The sequence below is a fragment of the Haemorhous mexicanus genome, chromosome 3 (assembly GCF_027477595.1).
Source record: "Haemorhous mexicanus isolate bHaeMex1 chromosome 3, bHaeMex1.pri, whole genome shotgun sequence".
Lineage (NCBI taxonomy): Eukaryota > Metazoa > Chordata > Aves > Passeriformes > Fringillidae > Haemorhous > Haemorhous mexicanus.
This window is the reverse complement of record NC_082343.1, coordinates 12,817,787-12,834,674: the sequence shown is the minus strand read 5'-3', so window position 1 is coordinate 12,834,674 and position 16,888 is coordinate 12,817,787.

Here is a 16,888-nt window from a genome sequence, read left to right as displayed (position 1 = left end):
GATGTGCCCAGTATTCTCTGAGCCTGGATTTGTAAGGCACAAAGTGCTCATCCCAAAGCTCCACTTTTACTCTACTTGTTCCAGGGGTTTATTCTCTGCTTTCTTTTCAGCAGAGACCCCCAAAGCCAAACAAACACGACCTATCTCAAAACATTTCTGATCTTGGCTAATACAGACAATTCAAAATATCCTTAATGGAAATAGCTGATGGCTGGTCATTCTCAAATAATCCCCAACAGAGCTGTGAGACCTAGGAGAACTAATTCTTTACATGGCTTCACAGAGGATAAAATCATGTGTCAGCCAAGCACTATGAGAGGGATACCTGTCCCAAAGCTGGATTCTTTAACCCTGCAGAATGCTCTGGTCAATAACAAAAGTAAGAAACGAAATGATAAATGACATAAATCATTTCTAGTCCAGAATTAATGCGGAAAAAAAGGTGCATTACTTACTGAGTAATACTAATTCCTTAGCTGCATTAAGCATTACAGCTGCATACCAGCAATGAAGGAGTCATTCGAAAGGGGCCATATCCAGGATTTGGCAGAAGCAACCCTAAGCAAATGGACCAGGGGATCTGATCCCTTTCTCTGCATCAGCAGAATTCTTTCCTCAACTCTCATCTCTCCTATCATTACACACCCAGAGATGCCAAAGGAACAACAACAGTGTCAATGAGGGTGTCCAACTTGAAAGCATTGCCTGACCCAGAGGCACCATAGACAGCATTTTGTCTAGCACAATTCCACTTGTCAGGGATCAGGCAAGGCAGGGACATGCACAAGGCAGAAGGCATCTCCTGCCCCAGCCTCAGCCTGCACCACTGACCCAGGCAGAGACAGCTGGGGAAGAGATTTGTCATTGTGAGCCTGCCATAGGTGGCTTTGGGCTTGTGCTGTCAGAGGATGACAAACTCACACCCTGCCTAGGCTGCATCCATTTGGAAGTCTCCCTCTCCTTCATTGGAAAATGCCAAAGGAATTTCTGTCAGATGAGGTTTGCCTGTTCCTGCCAGTGCAAAACCAGGCAATGTCCATGAATCTCCTTCACATCTCAGAGGGTTCAGATCAGAAACAGTTCCAAGGAAAGCTTTACTCCTTCAAAAGTGGGAGGACGGAGTGGGAACACTTCTCATTTCCTGCTAAATGCCTTCCTGTTCTATTCTCATTCTGACACGAGAAAGGCTACATGGAGATAAAAGGAATGTGCAGGATGGAGCGGAATGTTTCCTTTTCCTGCACTGCATTTCCAGGACCCCAAGGCACCACTCCAGCTCCTGCCCCTCAACAGTTCACATTGGAGGAATTTTCACTGCACCACTGGAACAACTCCCACTGACTGGGCTCTGGGAGAGTCCACTGAACCCGTCAAGGAATTGAAATTAATTTAAACCAATTTTTAAAAGAATGGGTTTCAACCAATCTCTCCAAATGTCACCCCTGAGTCAAGACTAGATATGTCATTTTAAGACAGACACGCCCTGTACCTACCTGCATGTTCAGAGGACTTCTCTTGGCTCCTGCTGCTGGATCCGGACCTGGAGAAAATGGAGGACAAAAGAACATATGAGGAGGTAGAAAGAGAAGGGAGGGAATGGGTGCACCATGAAACAAGGCAAACCTTCTTAGCATGGTCACTCTGATGAAGGAGGAAATGCAACACAAAAACCCGAAGAGGATGTAAGACTGATTAATTGTCCTTAAGCTTTCAGTTGCTGCAGTCACACAGAGCTGGCCAAGCTCTGGCTGAAATAATAGCCAAATCCAGCGGGGAACCCATCCTGAGGTGCTTTCAAGCCCTGCCTCCTCTTCCCCACCACCACCTCTGCTCTTGGGGGCATTGCTGTTGGGTTTGACATTGTGCTGGATCATCATAGATGGGCAAAATGCTGAATACAAAAAGGTTTACCTAAACACATGGGACAGCTGACTGGGCAAAATGACCACAGGAGATGGGAAGAGTCAGGTGAACAGCACACTGGAGCAGCAGACACCTTGGCTTACCTCATCTCCTGAGACTCCTGCAAATCCAGCTGGGGAGAGCTGCACAAAGACCCTGCAGCACTGCCAACAAGGAGACTTCCTGCCTTGCATATTGGGGGGATCAAAGGCAGTCCCAGTGACCCCTTCTTCATTTCCCCACCACTGGCATATGGCAAGGAAGCCTGGAAAGGGTAGAACACAGTGCTCAGATCAAGCATCCAGCCTTGCCCCCATTCATTCCTCAAGATATTTAGATATGTCCCACAACTGGGACCTGGCAGAAATAAACAAGTCAAACTGATGGAGCAGATGGGAACAGGATGGGGAATGGAAAGGGAACTCGTGAGGGACAAACTCTGTCCCACATTTGACACCTCTCCCCTCATGCTCATTCCCCTGCAAGTGTGGCTGCATTCTCAGCTGGCATCCCCATGTTTAACATCAAGATATTCAGGGTGCCACTGCCTCCACTGGCCTTTTGGATGGCATGGCAGTGGGTTTAGATCGCTGTTCTCTCCCTGCCCCTAAGGTGCCTCCCAGCCAGTGCTGATCTCCAGCCGTGGCCCCACAAAGCCATTCTGCAGGATGTCAAAACCTGTTTTTCTCAAGCCCCTCATTCCTTCTGCTGCTGCCCCTCCCTCCTACACTTCCCCAGCAGCCTTTGAGCCCAGATGCTGCTGAGCTCTCGCGATGCTCGCTGCTCTCCAGCTCCCACACACCCATCATCTCTGGCTCACTGGCATTTAGGAAGTTCAGCAGAGCTCCCTGCTCTGCTGCTCTCTGCAAGCTCTCTGCCTGCCCACGTTGTTCCAGGGCCCCCATGCCATGGCCAGGAATAGGGCTGGAGGCACTGGGGGTAGATGCACACCCATCCTAAGTATCCTATCATTTCTGGCCCAGCTAAAGAGCCAAATCAGGACTTGTTCAAAGTTCATTGCAAGGGTCAGTTCCTGCCAGGGATGCACTGGGCCCTTTCTCTGCAAGGCTGAAATCAAGTAGCCAAGCCTTTGGTTGGACATTGTGTCTACCAAAGCTGTTGTTCATCTGCCTCCTCCTACACCCCACTGCAAACCCAGAACAACTGCAGGTCCTGGCCCTGCTGCAAAGGCAATTGAGTGCCTGGGCTCTGGGCTGCTCTCCCCATGGCCACCTCCCATCCCTTCCCCCTGGACAAAGCCATGCCACAGCACACAGCTGCCCAGAAGCTGATGGAGTCTGGAAATACCATCCGAGGCAACTGTGCAGAGGGCATGGCTGTACAACTCACTAGATGAGACAACCTGACTTGGCAGCTTCCAGCAAACGCCTTTTTCCATCCAAAGCAGACACAGCTGACAAAAAACACCACCAAGACATAGAGGTGCTTCATAGATACCCATAGGTTCCTAAATGGAGAAGCATTGCTTTTCCGGATTGCACAATTTTAGCTGCTCTGACCGCTTGTTGGTGTTTTCTCAGCCATAAGATGGAGGAGGAACCATAACAGAGCCCAGTCATCATTCAATGACCTCTCCTGTTATTGGTACATTCTGAGGACATGAAGTCTGCATTTCAGACTCATTGAAAAGACAGCTTGAAGCACAGTGTCCAGCTGAGCTCTTCCTTGGCTCAGCTCCTGCACTGGGCTCACAGCAGAGGAAAACTTCTCCAAGCTCTGCCTACAGCACATAAATTGAAATTCTACCACTCAGAACTTAGGTTTGCCTCCCCTTACCTTAAGTGCTTTTCTCTCTGAAGTCTGCTCCTGGCTGCTTCTTCTGATATCATTGTAGCCAGAGCTATATTTCCCTGTCTCTTTCTCTCCATTAAACATCACGCTTGGCTTGATGGAAGAAGAGCTCTCACGGATGGGAGGCAAGGGCTTGGAGGGAAGGAGTGCAGAGGGACGTGTCTGGGGAAGATTCTTGGAGATACTACAGTAGGTCAGGCCTGCAAAGTGGAGACATAATGTAACAGAGTCCACAAAGTAAATCTAAAGCATCTGAAGCTCTGTACTTCATGGGACACATTTCCTGGAAACTACTAAACAGCTGAAAGCCAGGGGGAATATCCTGAAACACTTCCCCAGAGCTCCCACAGGAACAGCCTGGCCACTGGGCTGCCCTGGGACAGCAGGGAGCCCAGAGCCCTGTGCTCTCCAGGAATGGCTCAGCTGCACATGCAGCCTCCTGCTCCTCTCCCTGCCCCACAGCTCAGCAGCCCTACAGCTCCAGGGGCACTGGCAGCAGCACAGCTCCTTGCAGGGGGCACATGCAGGGCACAAGTGTTCCCTGGCAATGAGCACAGCCTCTCTGGGCTGCCACAGGACCCTTCCTCCCAACTGAGAGTAGCTCACATCCAACCTCACATGATTTTGAGGCTGAGCTCACAAGGCAAGAAGTGAGTTGGGTGAACTCTCACCTTAACAATCAAAACATCTAATGGATAAGGCATCCAAGGATTTTTTTCTAAGTATTCTGAAGATCGTTCTGGTTTTAGTTTTCATGAAACTAGCCTCAATAGAATTCCCCTGAACTGTATGGAGTTGGCAAGCCAGGAGGGAAAAGCTTCTACAGCTTTGCTCATGTGTTGCTCATTGCTCATCTACTACTTTGAAATTCCTTTCCTTCAGAACTGTTGGCAATCACAGTGGTCTCCAGAATTTGACAATTACACCTAGGAAGTAATTACTTTCCAAAGCTACTGTTCATGGCTCTGGTTTCTGTAACTCCCACTCAGTTCTGGGTTGGGTTCGGTTGATTGCTTTTATTTCTCTTCACAACAGAGGAAGTGCTGGCACATAAACAATGGCACCTCATGTTGGAAGAAGCTTTGCAATCCACGTTGCATGCCCCCAGTATTCAAGGAGTCAGTATCTGCAGGTAAAAAACTGGCCACCCAATTGCAAATTGCCACTTTTATTTGCTTCATTGTTCCAGGGAGTTTTTTTCCCTGCTTTGTTTCCTGCCAAAACACCCAAAACCAGCATAAAACATGACCTACTTCAAAACATTTCTGATCTTGGCTAATACCGTCAATTCAAAATTTTCTTCATGGAAGCAGTGGAGGGTATGTCATTCTGAAATACTCTCCAACAGAACTGCTAACACTCAGAGAGTTAATTCTTTACGTGGTTTCACAATGGATACTATCATGTGGTATCCAAGCTGTTAGAAAGAAACACCCATCTTAAAACTGGATTTCTTTCCCATTGTAAAATGTCCCGGGGTCAGTAATAAATAGACATAGGCAAGGATTAATGAGATAGGTAATTCCTGGTCCAGAATGAATCCAGAATAAATTGGCAACTTTTTTGAGGAGCAATACTCCTCTCTAGCTGCATTAAGCATTCCACTTGCATACCAGCAGTGAAGGAGTCATTCCAAAGGGGCCATATCCAGGATTTGGCAGAAGCAACCCTAAGCCAAGGAACCAGGGGATCTGATCCCTTTCTCTGCATCAGCAGAATTCTTTCTTCCACTCTCATCTCTCCCATCATTACACACCCAGAGATGCCAAAGGAACAACAACAGTGTCCATGAGGCTTCCAACTTGAAAGCATTGCCTGACCCAGATGCACCATAGACAGCATTTTGTCTAGCACAATTCCACTTGTCAGGGATCAGGCAAGGCAGGGACAGGCACAAGGCAAAAGGCATCTCCTGCCCCCCAGCCTCAGCCTGCACCACTGACCCAGGCAGAGACAGCTGGGGAACAGATTTGTCATTGTGAACCTGCCATAGGTGGCTTTGGGCTTGTGCTGTCAGAGGATGACAAACTCACACCCTGCCTAGGCTGCATCCATTTGGAAGTCTCCCTCTCCTTCATTGGAAAATGCCAAAGGAATTTCTATCAGATGAGGTTTGCCTGTTCCTGCCAGTGCAAAACCAGGCAATGTCCATGAAACTCCTTCACATCTCAGAGGGTTCAGATCAGAAAAAGTCCTAAGGAAAGCCTTTTTCCTTCAAAAGCATGAGGACGGAGTGGGAACACTTCTCATGTCCTGCTAAATGCCCTCCTGTTCTCTACGGATTCTGACACTAGAAAGGCTACTTGGAGATAAAAGGAATGTGCAGGATGGAGAGGAACGTTTCCTTTTCCTGCACTGCATTTCCAGGACCCCAAGGCACCACTCCAGCTCCTGCCCCTCAACAGTTCACATTGGAGGAATTTTCACTGCACCACTGGAACAACTCCCACTGACTGGGCTCTGGGAGAGTCCACTGAACCCGTCAAGGAATTGAAATGAATTTAAACCAATTTTTAAAAGAATGGGTTTCAACCAATCTCTCCAAATGTCACCCCTGAGTCAAGACTAGATATGTCATTTTAAGACAGACACGCCCTGTACCTACCTGCATGTTCAGAGGACTTCTCTTGGCTCCTGCTGCTGGATCCGGACCTGGAGAAAATGGAGGACAAAAGAACATATGAGGAGGTAGAAAGAGAAGGGAGGGAATGGGTGCACCATGCAACAAGGCAAACCTTCTTAGCATGGTCACTCTGATGAAGGAGGAAATGCAACACAAAAACCCGAAGAGGATGCAAGACTGATTAACTGTCCTTAAGCTTTCAGTTGCTGCAGTCACACAGAGCTGGCCAAGCTCTGGCTGAAATAATAGCCAAATCCAGCAGGGAACCCAACCTGAGGTGCTTTCAAGCCCTGCCTCCTCTTCCCCACCACCACCTCTGCTCTTGTGGGCATTGCTGTTGGGTTTGACATTGTGCTGGATCATCATAGATGGGCAAAATGCTGAATACAAATAATTTCCCTAAATAGATGGGACAGCTGACAGGGCAAAATGACCACAGGAGATGGGAAGAGTCAGGTGAACAGCACACTGGAGCAGCAGACACCTTGGCTTACCTCATCTTCCGGGACTCCTGCAAATCCAGCTGGGGAGAGCTGCACAAAGACCCTGCAGCACTGCCAACAAGGAGACTCCCTGCCTTGTGCATTACGGGGATGAAAGATTTTCCAAATGCCCTCTTCTTCTTTTCCCCACCACTGGGATAACGCAAGGAAGCCTGGAAAGGGTAGAACACAGTGCTCAGATCAAGCATCCAGCCTTGCCCCCATTCATTCCTCAAGATATTTAGATATGCCCTTAACTGGCACTTGGCAGGAATTCACAAGTCAAACTGATGGAGCAGATTGGCACAGGATGGGAATGCAAAGGGAACTCGTGAGGGAGAGACCATGTCCCATATTTGACACCTCTCCCCTCATGCTCATTCCCCTGCAAGTGTGGCTGCATTCTCAGCTGGCATCCCCATGTTTGACATCAAGATGTTCTGTGGTGCCACTGCTTCCACTGGCCTTTTGGATGGCATGGCAGTGGGTTTAGACCGCTGTTCTCTCCCAGCCCCTAAGGTGTCTCCCAGCCAGTGCTGATCTCCAGCCATGGCCCCACAAAGCCATTCTGCAGGATGTCAAAACCTGTTTTTCTCAAGCCCCTCATTCCTTCTGCTGCTGCCCTTCCCTCCTACACTTCCCCAGCAGCCTTTGAGCCCAGATGCTGCTGAGCTCTCGCGATGCTCGCTGCTCTCCAGCTCCCACACACCCATCATCTCTGGCTCACTGGCATTTAGGAAGTTCAGCAGAGCTCCCTGCCCTGCTGCTCTCTGCAAGCTCTCTGCCTGCCCACGTTGTTGCAGGGCCCCCATGCCATGGCCAGGAATAGGGCTGGAGGCACTGGGGGTAGATGCACACCCATCCTAAGTATCCCATCATTTCTGGCCCAGCTAAAGAGCCAAATCAGGACTTGTTCAAAGTTCATTGCAAGGGTCAATCCCTGCCAGGGATGCACTGGGCCCTTTCTCTGCAAGGCTGAAATCAAGTAGCCAAGCCTTTGGTTGGACATTGTGTCTACCAAAGCTGTTGTTCATCTGCCTCCTCCTACACCCCACGGCAAACCCAGAACAACTGCAGGTCCTGGCCCTGCTGCAAAGGCAATCGAGTGCCTGGGCTCTGGGCTGCTCTCCCCATGGCCACCTCCCATCCCTTCCCCCTGGACAAAGCCATGCCACAGCACACAGCTGCCCAGAAGCTGATGGAGTCTGGAAATACCATCCGAGGCAACTGTGCAGAGGGCATGGCTGTACAACTCACTAGATGAGACAACCTGACTTGGCAGCTTCCAGCAAACTCCTTCTTCCATCCAAAGCAGACACAGCTGACAAAAAAACACCACCAAGACATAGAGGTGCTTCATAGATACCCATAGGTTCCTAAATGGAGAAGCATTGCTTTTCCGGATTGCACAATTTTAGCTGCTCTGACCGCTTGTTGGTGTTTTCTCAGCCATAAGATGGAGGAGGAACCATAACAGAGCCCAGTCATCATTCAATGACCTCTCCTGTTATTGGTACATTCTGAGGACATGAAGTCTGCATTTCAGACTCATTGAAAAGACAGCTTGAAGTACAGTGTCCAGCTGAGCTCTTCCTTGGCTCAGCTCCTTCACTGGGCTTACAGCAGAGGAAAGCTTCTCCAAGCTCTGCCTACAGCACATAAACTGAAAATTTATCACACTGGACTTAGCTTAGACGCCTTACCTTAAGTGCTTTTCCCTCTGAAGTCTGCTCCTGGATTTTTCTACTGTCCTCATCATAGCTGCTGACATTTTTGCCATTCTCCTGCTCTCTGCTCAATATCTGGCTTGGCATGACTAAAACAGAGCTTTTCTGGATGGGAGGCAATGGCTTCAATGGAATGGGCATAGAGGGCCTTGCCAGGGAAAACCTCTTGGCAAGAGGGTAGGCAGTCAGGCCTGCAAAGGGGAGACACAAAATGTATCAGAGACTGCAATGCAAACCTAAAGCATCTCAAGCTCTGTATTTCATGGGACAGATTCCTTAGAAGCTTCTAAACAGCTGCACAGGGAAACATGCTCCTGCTGGCAGACACTTGAATCAGGCTGGGGAAAAACCCTGAGCCTCTTCCTCATGGGTACCACAGAAACAGCCTGGTTGATTCCAAACTCATTCCATTTCTCTTTACAATAAAGAAAGTGCTGGCACATGATCAATGACAGCCCATGTAAGGAGTAAAAGAATCTTTGCACTCCTATTATGTATTTCTAGCATTCAAGCACCCAAATCTGTACAGAACTAATTAGCTTCAAACATTCTGGTTTTGCTCAGCCTCACTGACCCATGGGTTATTTCCCTGCTATCTTTTGTGCAGAGACCCCAATCTACATAAACATAACTTGTCGCAAAAAATTTCTGATTATGGCACTATATAAGAACTCTTTTCTTTTAATTAAGAGGACACTGTAGAATAGCCAGATCATTTCTTAAACCACAACAGTAAAGGTTTAATGAGATAAGTAAATGATAATAAAAAATTAATTGAGAAAAATGTCACCTTACTTACTGAGCAATACTACTACAGACCAGCATTTAAGCATTGCAGCTGCATACCAGCAACGAGGCAGCCATTCCAAGCAGGACATAGCCAGGATTTGGCAGAAGCAACCCTAAGCCAAGGAACCAGGGGATCTGATCCCTTTCTCTGCATCAGCAGAATTCTTTCTTCCACTCTCATCTCTCCCATCATTACACACCCAGAGATGCCAAAGGAACAACAACAGTGTCCATGAGGCTTCCAACTTGAAAGCATTGCCTGACCCAGAAGCACCAGACACAGCAGTTTGTCTGGCACAATTCCACTTGTCAGGGATCAGGCAAGGCAGGGACAGGCACAAGGCAGAAGGCATCTCCTGCCCCACCCTCAGACTGGAACACTGACCCAGGCAGAGACAGCTGGGGAACAGATTTGTCATTGTGAGCCTGCCATAGGTGGCTTTGGGCTTGTGCTGTCAGAGGATGACAAACTCACACCCTGCCTAGGCTGCATCCATTTGGAAGTCTCCCTCTCCCTCATTGGAAAATGCCAAAGGACTTTCTGTCAGATGAGGTTACCCTATTCCTGCCAGTGCAAAACCAGGCAATGTCCATGAATCTCCTTCACATCTCAGAGGGTTCAGATCAGAAACAGCCCAAAGGAAAGGTTTTCTCCTTCAAGGGCAGATGGAAGGAGTGGGAATATTTCTCATTTCCTGCTAAATGCCTTCCTTTTTCTACTAATTCTGACATTATAAAAGCTACATGGAGATAAAAGGAATGTGCAGGATGGAGAGGAACGTTTCCTTTTCCTGCACAGCATTTCCAGGACCCCAAGGTACCACTCCAGCTCCTGCCCCTCAACAGTTCACATTGGAGGAATTTTCACTGCAACACTGGAGAACACTCTCAGTGACTGGGCTCTGGAAGAGTCCACTGAGCCCATCAAGGAATTGAAATGAATTTAAAGAAAGTTTTAAATGAATGGGTTTTAACCAAGTCTTCTAAATGTCACCCCTGAGTCAAGACTAGATATGTCATTTTAGGACAGACATGCCCCATACCTACCTGCACGTTCCAAGGACTTCTCTTGGCTTCTGCTGCTGGATCCTGACCTGGAAAAAATGGAGGACAAAAGAACATGTGAGGAGGTAGAAAGAGAAGGAAGGGAATGGGTGTACCACGAAAGGAGGCACATCTACTTAGCATGGTCACTTCTATGAAGCAGCAAATGTAACTCATAAATCACAAGAGGATGCAAAGCTGATAAATTGTCCTAAAGCATTCAGTTGCTGCAGTCACATAGAGCTGGCCAAGCTCCGGCTAAAACACAGCAGTCATTCTTCAATTTGCATCAGAACTCCCCAACACTGCTGTCTCTCCTTTTGGAGCTAAGTGGTCCCTAAAGCCTCTCTGAAGCAGCAAGAGTTGCTGGGCTGAGACACGAGTCTGTATGGAGGGCAGCTACTTTGGTACTGCTGCCCAAGCTTGACTTTGCCTGCTTGTGCCTTGCACTGGCAACAGCCTCGTGCTACATGTGGTCAGAGCACTGCTGTCTCCTGAGAATGATATTACACCTCCTGGCTCTTTCCAGAACAAAATGGCTTTTTCCAACTCAGCTGCTAGGGAAGGATATTCACAATGCACTTTCAAAGCCCTACCAAAGATTTCCAATTGGAATGATACTTCTGTGACTCCCTCTTTATGGCTATCACTCGGATAAGCTACACTGCTTCATTTTCTCTCACATATCTAAGCCAAGATCTTTCCATCAGGTACAGTCCTATGGCTCTTCTCTCGCACCTTGCCCTCTTAAACCTTAAGCCCAGATCTAAACATTAAAGATCAATCAGAAGAGACATCGATATCTCAAAATTTATCAGGGATCTCATTTCACAGTGGAGGCCCAGGCACAGAGAAACTACAGCTGATGCTTACAGAAGCAGCACCTGAATTTGCAAACACCTCTCCAACAGCCAATATTTGCCCATGCATCTTCTCCTGGCTGCAGAATTTAACAGTCAAGGATCACAGCATTCAAAATTCTGCAGGATCCAGACCCATGCAAAACAGATCCCAAATGACCCCACAACAATTACAGAGGGAATCAATAGGCAAGTCCAGCAGAGGACCCTTCTGATGGTGCTTTCAAGCTCTGCCTCCTCTTCCCCACCACCACCTCTGCTCTTGGGGGCATTGCTGTTGGGTTTGACATTGAATGGGCAAAATGGTGAATACACAGAATACTTGCCTAAATATATGGGAGATTGTGGAAAATCACCTCAGGAGATGGGAAGAGTCAGGTGAACAGCACACTGGAGCAGCAGACACCTTGGCTTACCTCATCTCCCGGGACTCCTGCAAATCCAGCTGGGGAGAGCTGCACACGGACCCAGCAGCACTGGGAACAGGGAGACTTCCTGCCTTGCGTATTGGGGGGATCAAAGGCAGTCCCAATGACCCCTTCTTCATTTCCCCACCACTGGCATATGGCAAGGAAGCCTGGAAAGAGTAGAAAAGGATCCAGATTTGCAACATTCCTAACTCAAAACATTCAGGTATGCCCTCAACTGAGACCTGGCAGGAAAGGACAAGTCTAACTGATATTGCTGCTGGGTCCAGCACGAGGAATGCAAAGGTAACTGGTGAGGGAGAGACCAAATCACACATTCGACACCACTCCCCTCATGCTCACTCCTCTGCAAGTGTGGCTGCATTCCCAGCTGGCATCCCCATGTTTAACATCAAGATGTTCTGGGGTGCCAGTGCTTCCTCTGGCCTTTTGGATGGCATGGCAGTTCTCTCCCAGCCCCTAAGGTGTCTCCCAGCCAGTGCTGATCTCCAGCCATGGCCCCACAAAGCCATTCTGCAGGATGTCAAAACCTGTTTTTCTCAAGCCCCTCATTCCTTCTGCTGCTGCCCCTCCCTCCTACACTTCCCCAGCAGCCTTTGAGCCCAGATGCTGCTGAGCTCTCGCGATGCTCGCTGCTCTCCAGCTCCCACATACCCATCATCTCTGGCTCACTGGCATTTAGGAAGTTCAGCAGAGCTCCCTGCCCTGCTGCTCTCTGCAAGCTCTCTGCCTGCCCAGGATGCTCCAGGGCCCCCATGCCATGGCCATGAACCGGGGCTGGAGGCACTGGGGGTAGATGCACACCCATCCTTGGTATCCCATCATTTCTGGCCTAGCTAAACAGCCAAATCAGGACCTGTACAAAGTTCACTGAAAGGGTCAGTTCCTGCCAGGGGAAAGGTCTCAGAGCTCTGCCAACAGGACACAAATGGAAAATTTACCCCACTGGACTTAACTTGGTCTCCTTACCTTAGTTCCTTTTCTCTCTGAAGTGAGCTGTTTCTGTCTAATCTCCTGATCCAAGCCGGTGCCAGGTTTCCCAGTCTCCTGCTCTCCATGGAACATCTTGCTTGCCATGGGAGAAGTAGAGCTCTTGGGGATGGGAGGCAACGGCTTGGAGGGAAGGAGCATAGATGGACTTGCCAGGGAAAACTTCTTGGCAAGAGGGTAGGCAGTCAGGCCTGCAAAGGGGAGACACAAAATGTATCAGAGACTGCAATGCAAACCTAAAGCATCTGAAGCTCCATATTTCATGGGACAGATTCCTTGGAAGCTTCTAAAGAGCTGCACAGGGAAACATGCTCCTCCCTGGCCGAAACTTGAATCAGGCCAGGCGAAAATCCTGCCCCACTTTCCCAGAGCTACCACAGGAACAGCCTGGCCTCGGGACTGCCCTGGGACAGCAGGGAGCCCAGAGCCCTGTGCTCTCCAGGAATGGCTCAGCTGCACATGCAGCCTCCTGCTCCTCTCCCTGCCCCACAGCTCAGCAGCCCTACAGCTCCAGGGGCACTGGCAGCAGCACAGCTCCTTGCAGGGGGCACATGCAGGGCACAAGTGCTCCCTGGCAATGTGCACAGCCTCTCTGGGCTGCCACAAGACCCTTCCTCCAACAGAGAGTAGTCCAGATCCAACCTCACCTCTGTGTGAGGCTGAGCCATGCTCACAAGAAAAGAAGTGGGTTCAGTGAACTCCCAGCTTTATCATCAACGCATTGAATGGGTGAGAAATTCAAGGGGTTTTTTTAATTTTTGAGACAATGTCTTTGGTTTTATTTTTCGTGGAACTACCCTATGTTCAATTACTATAAATAGTATTGAGTTAGCAAGACTGAAAGGAAAGATAGAAGGCTGCAACGGTAAAAGGGGAACAAAGATTCCTTCTTGAGGCTTGCCTTCTGTGAATCCACAAGAGAAACCCACACAGCTGTGACTGCTAGTTCAGCAAACCACAAAGACTTGTCAGCCACCAGGCAGGCCTTATTGGTGTTTCCGTAGCACCGTAATACCATCCTCAATGTTCAACCAAATCAGCAAGCAGAGGAAGAACAGGAAATTTATCTGTAGTGAAACCCAACATTGATGGCAAAGAAAGCAACAGGATTTGCATCTCATGACCATCTCCAATTTGGGCTCAGTTGTGGCCACAGCCCCTCTCCTGGTGGACACTATGAGGGATTTGGCCACTGTCAAAAAGGACAAAGCAGCATAAACTAACGAGACAATACTGTGCTACCATGGGTGTCCTTGCAGGATCATCTGTAGATGTCAGCCACCTACACAGAGCCAGCACTGACCACCATGGACCAGTTGTCCCTGAAATCTGGGGGGATTGTTTTTCCATTTGGCTCTGGCCTTTTAGCTCCCTTCTCTCCTCACCTTTCCCTTCCATGGTCTTGCCTTTTCTAGTAAAGTCCATCTCCAAACCCGTGCTTCTGCCAGGCAGAAGTGTCTGGGTTTGAATCTGGGATCGCTCTCGCAGTTGGCAGCGACGGGAGCTCGGTACCCAGCCTTAGAACAAGGCCGGGTGACTCCAATCGCCAGCGCTCGGCACAGAGGCAGAGCCAGACGCGTCTGCTGCCACTGGGGCCGTGTCAAGCACAACCTTCAGCAGCCCAGCCTGGGGCTGCCCCTTTGTGACACGCTCCCCATGGATCTCTCGTTTCCATGGCTAAAAAACCCCACCCCAACTCCATCCCCTTCCATGCCCTCCTCAAGGGCAGCCAGGCCTAAGCCCAGCCTGGCCTGAGGGTTTCACACTATCTAGGATGTAGGCCCTCTCCAAAGCTGCTTTTCAAGGCCTTTAATTCTGTAATTCCCACTCGGTTCTGGGTTGCAGCTTCTTGGTGTGGGATTTTGTTTAATTCTCTTCTCATCAAAGTACTGGGACTAAGACAGTGGCACCAGGTGGTGGAAGTAAAAGCAACTTTGCACTCCCCAGTAGATGACCCCAAAATTCCATTGGCCAAGAGCTGTGGGGAAAAAATTCACCATCTAAACATTCCTCTTTGCTCTACTTCATTGTTCCAGGGGTTTATTTCCTACTTTCTTTATTGCAGAGACATCCAAACCCAACAAAAACATGATCTGCCTGAAAACATTTCTGATCCTGGCAGTTCCTGACAATTCCAAATTTTCTTAATGTAAATAGCATGGGGCAGGTCATTCTGAAATACTCCCCAACAGAGCAGATAAACCTAATCATCCTTGATTTGGCAGAACTAAGCCTGACCCACACGACTGGGGGGTTTGATCCCTTTTTCTGCAACTGCAAAATTATTTCTTTAAGTCTCATCTCTCCTATCCATTCAAAGAAGCTTTGCACTCTGCATCAGATGCCCCCAGTGTTCAGTGGGCCGATATAATCAGCTTTTGTACACACTCTGCCCCCTGAGCTCAGCAGCATTCCTGGGCATCGGCACCGCTGCTGCAGGCCAACATCCTCCAGGCATAGCTGCAGGAAGGAGATTGCACCAAGCCCTGCCTGAAGGAGTCTCCAGGCTGCTGCAGCCCTTCTCCTGTGGCAGAATCATTCCTCTCTGCCATGGTGGGATCAATGGGGTGACGGGATCTCTGTAGATGAGGGTCTCCTCCATGTGCTGCTGCTCGCTGGGCTGATACAGCTGCTGGTGCCTTCCCCCACAGCTGGATCAGGAGCCTGCCTGGGAAAATAACACTGCCAGTGCCACTGCCAGCCACTGATCCCTGCCATGGCCCTGCCCACAGACCGTCCTGCCCACCAAACTGCTCCAGTCAGGTGATGTCAGACAACATCAAAATATATTCAAATTATGCATTTTCCACTTTCGGAAAAAATCATGGCCACACAATCCACATGTTGGAGGCTGAGTGCTGTTGGCAGAATGGGGGAAGCACCAGCAGCTGCTGTCCGCACGGATGGATGGCCATGGCAGCAGAGGCAAGTCTTCCACTGTGCCCACTGCCAAGGATCAGGAATTCTCTAAGAACTATTGTGCATCCTAAACCTTTCCTTATTTTCACCCTTTCGGTGTCATCCTCCTACTCTCCAACAGCACGTTTTACTTTTGTTTGTTTATACTTAACCAAGGTCATTGAGATACTTGTTTTGGGACAGAGAAGCCATTAGCAGCAATCATTTAGAGGATGAACCCAAAAATGTATATACTTTGTTGGGATTTTTTTAAAAACAAATCACTTCCCATAGCACAGAGGGAGGCCTAAAGCAAAACATCCCTAACTCTGACACTGCACAGCATTTAACAGACACAGGCGCACAGCCCACATGGGCAGCTCCTATTCCCCTATGAAACTTGCAAGAATCAGACAGAACACTGAAATACTTAGGAAGGGAGGCAACAAAGACTTCTCGCCCCCAGTGCTGGTGGGGTACTAAGTCCCTTTGGAAGCAGGAGCATAACAGGAGACATGAACGTGAACCACCTGCCTTACAGGAGGGTGCATTCAGTTCCGATGCGCTTATGTTTGCACATCCTCAAAGGCGAGTCACAGGCTGTTCCTGTGATGCAAAGAATTTTGTGGAGCTGGTCTGGCACCCGCTGGCCACTTCTGGTACTGCTCCTTACCACAGCCAGCTTATCCACTTCTTTAACTGGGAAGGCCCCTGCATGAAACACAGCGAACAAAAATCCCAGAGGCCCTACAGTGGTGCCTGGACAGACATTAAACACAAACTTATAAATGAGACATGGTAATAGCTGGGCAAATAAAACCAAAAGTTACACCTGAGGGTTTCCATCCTATTGATTCCTTGGCTGCTTAACCACAGAGGTTTACACTGGACTCCTCACAAATTCTCATCCAACCTCCGCTGCTCCAAATGAGCAGCTGGTCTGTCCTCATTATCTTCATTGCTCCCAAACTACCAGGATTAGATTAGAAGGGAGGTCCTATCCCATGTCCAGTCTCTCTAGACAAAGGAGGATACACAGTTTAGTCCTCGACTGGCTGAGACCTTGGCTTTGCAGATCAAGTTTTCAGGATTAGAAAGTGCACAGCATTGTCAGTTAGCAGTTCTCAGGTGAGGGCAGTTTTTGACCCAGGAGCCCAATTGTTTGCAGCTGCCACAGCCACAGTGTCACACAGAGCAGCTGCTTGAGGGCTGAAGACGGGGTGAACTGGCTGTCCTAATCCCAAAGCAAGAGACCAGAACTCACTCCCACCACCAGCTGGTTGTAACTGAAACATTCACAGAATCTAAATGTCTGTGAGAACTAAGAACGAAC